Below are 7,694 nucleotides of genomic sequence, written 5' to 3' on the forward strand. Positions count from 1 at the left end.
CGGGTACAATACTGGTTGGGGAAAGGCAGATGGAGGGTGAGAAAGCAGGGATTCACAAGTTGGGAAATCAAGCGAGGGTTCCTCCGAAGCAATCTAAACAAACTATAAAATAATACAACTTTTTTAAATTAAAAAAAATGATATTTAGATTTTTTTTAAATTTATAATATTTCTATTTAGATTTCTTTCTTTTCAAAATTTAATAAAATATTTTAATGTAAAGAATTCTATTATTATAAACTATTTTATTACTATTTATAAATATTATAAAAATAATTTACACGTCCAACAAGCTCTAGAAGATTTGACACAATATTTCTACTATCAACCGACTTTAAAAAAAAAAAAATGCAGTATCTAATAGGAGTTCATTTCAGTTTATTATGATAGGCTTGAATAGTAAGATGAAAAGTTTTTATTTTAAATGAAAATTTAACATATTATTATTATTTAAAAATTTTTTAAAAAAATATTATTTATTATACCTGCCCGCCGAAAAGTCCTATAAGAGGAGCAAAGAAGTCTCCAGAACTCGAGATGCATGATGGCCACATGTTATCTGAATCCTTACAGTGTTGACCGGAGTTCCGTCTTTTCACGTCGACTAGTACGAGATACTTGTCTTGAAAATTTAATTATCGTTTGATTCTGAAAAAGAAAATTCAATTATTGTGGACAGTAGTCAAACCCACGTGACTCATGACTAAAATAAATGCAATTCAAACTAGAATTCAAATAGAATTGGTAGATGTAAAATTATTTATATCTTTTACCATACTTTATATAATTATATTTTAAATAAAAAATATTTTACAATAATATGTTGTAACATAATATTATAAGATAAGTGTATTTTTCTAAAATAATATTATTTTTATAAAGTGTTTTATAAAATTATCCTCCATTTAACACATTATTATGAGATGTGTAATATATTACATCTTCACAATTCACACCATATATTACATATAATTTTTAATTTTTAATTTTTTTTCTCTCACTAAATGTATAATATATAAATGATGAGTAGAAAAATTTAATTAATTTATGAAGAATAAAATTAAAAAGAAAAATTCTTAAAAAAATTAAAAACTAAAAAAAATGTAATGTATGATATATGAGAATGATATTGAGTAGCAAAGCTCTTCTTTCTTAGGGTGGATTGTCATGGAGTTAACTTCATTTGGTTCTTCAGGATCCCAAACTCTCTTAGATTGGGACATTGTTTGGATGATTATGCTGAGTTTGGTAAATATAAGACTATTTTATTGTTACTATTTATTATTATTAACAAATTATTTATTATTTTTTTATTACTATTTATTATTATTTTTTATTACTGTTTATAGATCACATCACATCAACATCTAAACATAATCATATCTTAGTTTGGTTGGTGGGTCAACTATTTTGGAACTAGCTTGCTCTAGTCGTGTACTATATATAACTCAGACTTCCAATGGAATTAGGGTGGGGTTGGAATATTGTGGCTCAAAACCCCCGAAAGAGGTTTTATTGGTCGCCTCTGCTGACTTATACAGATATCTTTTCCTCTCCTTTTTACCAGCTTATAGCAACTGCTCGAGCATGCATTTATAGCTGGAAGAGTTTGCACCAATTAATTTTGAGATAACTTTGTGCTGTCGCTTTGCAACACATTACAAGAAATAGGACCTTTTTCAACTCTACAATTCGTCGCAAATAATTCTATAAATCACTATAAATATATTTTTATAGTGATTTATACTGCACCGAATTTTCGTCATAATTGTTGAGACATTTAAAAGTTTAGCCAACGAAATTAAAAAATCGTCATGAAAGATATTTATTTACAGTGATTTTTTTCGCTGCTAATATTATAAAAAAAAATTCTGCATATTTAGTTTTTTCGCGTCTTACTATATTTGTTACAAATAGTGATTCAGTACTTAATTCACCATCAATATGCCAATATACGTACAAAATGCACCATTTCTTTTTTAGTACCTAATTTCCTACTTCAACTCATTCACAATATTACCAAATAGTACTTTAATCCAATACTTATAACCATAATAACATATAACATAAATTCAAGTTTTCATCCAATACATCAATACATCAAACCTTTTAAGGTTACTATACACTAGCATATGGTGCATTAATAGAAGGCAATTAAGTATTACAAATGGGAGCAGCTAATGTCTCTTACATGCTTTAAAGTACAGAAACATCCACAATACAATTTTACTAGTTAAAACAAATATGAAAACAAATGGTGGGTGGAGCTCATCCGCAACTTCCAATATCGATCGTTGATTTGCGATGACCTGGTGATTGAGTGGCAAAGATCGATCCAGGTGTCTGGAACAGGGTTATCAAGTATATATACACTGCCTTCTACATGAGCTACACAAAAGAAATATCCAAGTTGAAAATATGCAATTAATATGAAAACAAATGGTGTACATGAACAAATAATGGTGCAATTAATAGGAAATATGCAGTGGAGTACATACACTGCCTTCTACATTACACAATTTTTTTTGGCATAAGTTGCACATGAAAAAATAACAGAAATTATCTGTATCCATATTATTTAAAACTTTTTTTTTACATTCTAAACCAAAAGAGAAAAAGAAATCATGTACATAAACCACGATGAATTCTAGCCAATTAGCTACCTAATAGTAATATATATTGTTAATCTAATTAAAAAATGTATTAAAATGGAAGTATATATAGGTATTCAAGATGATGATGATCTGTATTAGATCATGTGGTACATTATATTTGCATACCACAAGCATGCTAAGGAAGATGATTCCAAATGTGCATACAGTTGTTCATGAAGGATTATTGTTATTTTTTTTTAGCATCTTCCTCAATCAAGGGCGGCAGAGGTTTGATTAGCTAAACTAAGTCATGAGAAATCTTAATCTCCAATTAGTAGCTAGCTGTTCTTCATCATCATCATCAACAATTACCATCTAATCAAATTCAATGTAAAAAACCGTTCCTCCATTCATTCAAGTTAGCTAGCCCAAAAATACTATACAATACATATTCAGACAAGTTCCATTCACCTTTTCATATTCTATATTACATAATTCAAATTCAAGACCTTCCATTGAACAAACATAAATGTATAACTTCAAACTAACTTTAATCATCAAATTCATTAGTCAAATATCAAAGTTGATATGTGCCTAGGTTAAGAACAATTAGGAAATATGACAAAATAAGATGCATTTCTAAAAGGTTTAAAAAGTAGCATACCGAGATCATTCTGCTGATTACTCTCATCAATATCCTTAAAGCAAACAAACGATAAGGTTAGAGAAAGAAAATTAAAATGCAAGTAAAAAAACTACATCGAAACATAGTTCCTTTTGACTTTCTTCTAATAGAGAGAGTGCAATAGCACGATCCATATCTTCATTCTGGCTCTCTGCCCACATATCCTACATATTCCCCATAGAAACATTATACAAGGAGGACCATATCAAATAAAAGAAATTGTAAAACATAATATAAATTGAGTATATCGTCTACTAGGAAATGACAAGTCAAATCTGTTAACGACGAAGCTGAGAGGGGTGGTCGTGGTGGTTGCTTGGCATGGAGTGGTGGCTCGGGAGGAGCACGGTGGCGCTGGAGAGAGCTGGTGACCGTGGGTTGCGAACAGAGCTAGGGAGATAGGGAGGGCCTCGGGCTGCTGGACTGGGCGTTGAGGAGAAGGGGGCTCCGAAAAAACAATCTAATAAATTAAAAAAAAAATTCTCTAGATATAAAAGTAATATGCAAAAAAAATAAGAATTGTAGTAAATTTATTATAGTACAAGTACTTTATTTATAAGAATCATGTTATCATATATGTTAGTGATAATATGATAGTTACATATATTAAAACTATTAGTTTATTTATATTGTAGTATACATATATTATTTTATATTAATTAATACATGTTAGTATAGTATTGAATTTATTATAGCACGGTGGGCTGAGCTACTAATGTGGCTACGAGTGAGCAGATACTAATGGGCTTAGCTACTAATATAGACCTCATAATTATTTATGTCGAGTGAGCAGATACTAGTGAGCCGTAATCTACTGTCGTTCACGGCTGTACCCATGTCCACGTAATTGCGTATGTCTGTAGTTAAGCCAGGCTAGCTACACCATTTTTGCCTATATAAAGAAGCTCATCCCCCAACTTTGGAACTCAAGTACCGCCATTGATTCAGTACTACTCGGCAATATTTAAAGATATTGATCATGATCATGTGGTTCTTTATTCTATGCCTTACTGCTTTACTTGCAGTTGGGATTAGTCACTGGGTTTACATGTGGCTTAACCCCAAGTGCGATGGCAAGCTTCCTCCTGGTTCTATGGGCTTTCCCATTATCGGTGAAACCTTGGAGTTCTTCGCTCCTCATCCATTTCACAGCATCCCTCCCTTCATTAGAAACAGAATGGAGAAGTACGTAACATCATATATATATATATATATATATTGCATGCATGAGTCTTCAGCTTATTAGCCAGGATAGAGGATCTACAAGCATTCTCTCTTTTAAGAATATAATACAAATAATTAATTTTATTCTTAACGCTTTATGCGTTAACCAAAAGAATAAGATTAATAATTTGCATCTATAATAGAATTTTATATTAGCAATGCGTGCAGTAGACTCCACACTTAGTACTATAGTATTATTCATATTAGAATTGCCATCTTAATTTTCCTTTCCTGATCCCATTTTAATATTTTCCAATTTCCATGTTTAATGCATGACATGCATATCTGTTGCAATACTATTATTCTTAATTATTGCCCATGATTTCATTAACTTGCAAATTTATCTGGTTTTGTTTTTTCATTAATTCAGGTACGGGGCGGTATTTAGAACAAGCTTAGTTGGGAAAAAGGTAGTAGTTTCCACGGATCCTGAAGTCAATACTTACATTTTTCAACAAGAAGATAGATCTGTCTTATTATGGTACACAGAGAGTTTCATGAAAGTTCTTGGAAAAAAAGTCTTCTCTCTCATCACGGGGTAGTTCACAAATACCTCAAGAACTTGATTCTACACCATGTTGGCCCCAAAAACCTCAAGGCAAATGTAATGAGTGAACTGGATGCAGTGATTTGCAGTCATCTGCATGCTTGGGCTAGACATGGAACTGTGGACTTGAAAGAAGTAACCTCAAATGTAATAGTAATATTGTCGGAATTATGCGATCTATAATTTTTGTTAATTTTCTCAAATATTGATCATATATCTAATTTCTATTGTTTTGTAGATGTTATTTGACTATGCTGCTAAGCAGTTGATGAGTTATGATGAGTTGAAGACACCCTTGAAATTGGCAGAGAATTTCAAAGCTTTTATCTATGGTCTCCTCTCTTTTCCTCTTGACATCCCTGGCACTGCATATCATGCTTGTCTCCAGGTACTAATTATTATTTGAATATTGCTCATAATATTAATGGAAATAATTCATAATTATAAGAAAAATGAGCATGTATCTTGTTTATTTCCTTTTATTATGTCTTGAATAATATTTAATATATAAATTAATTAGTTTCATTTTGTGTTTGATTTTAGGGACGTAAAAATGCTACAAAGATAATTACGGATATCTACAACGATAGGAAAGCATCAAAGATTCGTCGTGGTGATTTCTTAGATCATTTGCTTGAGGAAGTAGAGAGTGAAAAGTCTTTTTTGAATGAATCAGCTGCCATTGACTTGGTCTTGGTGCTTCTGTTTGCTTATCATGAAACTACTTCGACGTGCTGGCTGAACTAACGGTTTGTAATAATTAAGATTGTTTAAAGTTAAAAACTTTTTTTTCAAGCCTTCTTCTGATCTTCATGTTTAATTAGTTGCACCCGCACAGATATTTTTATATATATATATATATTTATATATATGAGAAGTACTACACATATAAATAGAATATATAAAAATAAACTTATGTAATTTTATATAATCTATTAGATATATTTTATAATATTAAAATTAACTTTATAATATGATATACTGTATCAAGTCACGTCAATTTATAAATTTATTTTTATTAATCTCCTATAAACTAAAATATTATATATAAATATATATATATATATATATATATATAAAAGGATTGATATATTAATTAATTGAAGGAATGATGATCATATTTCATGTGGCAGAAAGAGCATGAGGAAATTTTGAAAAACCGTGATGATGAGACATCTGAAATTACATGGCAAGAATACAAGTGTGAGCTCCAGTCATTGTGAGAAACCTTCTAAGCCCTTGGACATATTCTGTTGACCTAAACCTATATCTGGCATGCATCCAACTTTTGTCCATCTAATGATATGCAACATAAATGATTATGAACTGGGTAATTAGGAAAAACATCAAGCATATGTGATTCCACATAATAGACTGTATATTGGTTGGGTCTTTACTGCAAAAAAAAAAAATCTATCATTGAAGCTATCAGTTTTCAATGGCCACATACATGCCCTACAAGAATCTGCCTAAAAATTGTTGTTCATGAGTAATATCGAATAAAATACTAACTGTCGAATATAGACTCATAAAATCACTGTAATGAGCTGGAACTAATGTAGTGATAACCACCACATATATGCTTAAGTATGTTTTTGAATTATAATTAGTTTCTGGACCAAATGAAGTTAATGGAATTCAGGGCAAGGATATTAATTAATATGCATTTTACATTTAAAATCATGTTACCTGCTAATTTTCTTAAAAAATCATAGTTAGGTTGTTCTTAATTTATGCAATGATGGAAATTAAGAATTGGACGCAAAAGGCCATTTGTGTTGTTAATTTGTGACGGTTTAAACAAAGACGTAATAACTCTTTTGTTGGGGCATTTTATGCAATGACGGAAATTAAGAATTGAATACAAAAGGCCATTTTTGTTGTAGTGATATTACAATGCCTCTAGTGAGGGGTAGAATGCTAGTTCTAACGAGGCATTCTATATTTCTTGTCAATCTCAAATATGATAGGCTTCCACGCTTCTGTTTTAAATTTGGGATCATTTCACGTGGTCCAGATAGATGCCAGAATACAAGTTTGGGGTAGAGTCATGAAAAAGGACGACAACTTCAATATGGGACAGAGTTACGTGCTATGACCATCGGCCATGATAGTGCATCTAGGAGGAATAACGGAACTTAGGATTCAACTTCTTTGATGAGTTCATCAGGCAAGCAGTTTAATTGTTACAACAGGCTGGACAGTTTAGACAGGGTTCATAACTACTACATAGTCTCAAGATAAGGGAGAAGTGGCATCAATACGAATGGGCCCAACTATTACGAATGATTGCCATCTTGTAGGCAGAGTTGCTGACCGGTTGGCTCGGAATGGGGTGGCTGGTCTTAACACGGAATGGAATATGATTGGGGATTTGCCTAGGATCCTTCGAAGATTAATTCTCATGGATAAACTTGGTTTACCATCTTTGCGTTGCTGTTAGAGTCATCCATCAGGTGGAGTTTGGTCGTTGTGTTGGTTTGGTAAGATTTTATTGTCTATTTTTGTTGTGCTGATTTGCAGGTGAGGTTTTTTGCATGTTTTTTCTTTGGCTTGTTTTTTGGACAGCAAAATCTAGGCTTTTCTTATGCCTGGTTTCAGAACTTTATATTGTATCCCTAGGTATTGGTTTATAATCACAGTT

General features: G+C 31.5%; 1 pseudogene; it reads left to right on the plus strand.

Annotated features, from left to right (window-relative positions):
• The first annotated feature begins 4,223 nt into the window (after window positions 1–4,223).
• On the plus strand, window positions 4,224–7,264 carry LOC108998253 (annotated as a pseudogene).
• Window positions 7,265–7,694: the final 430 nt, after the last annotated feature.

Source organism: Juglans regia, unplaced genomic scaffold, assembly GCF_001411555.2.
Source record: "Juglans regia cultivar Chandler unplaced genomic scaffold, Walnut 2.0 Scaffold_666, whole genome shotgun sequence".
Lineage (NCBI taxonomy): Eukaryota > Viridiplantae > Streptophyta > Magnoliopsida > Fagales > Juglandaceae > Juglans > Juglans regia.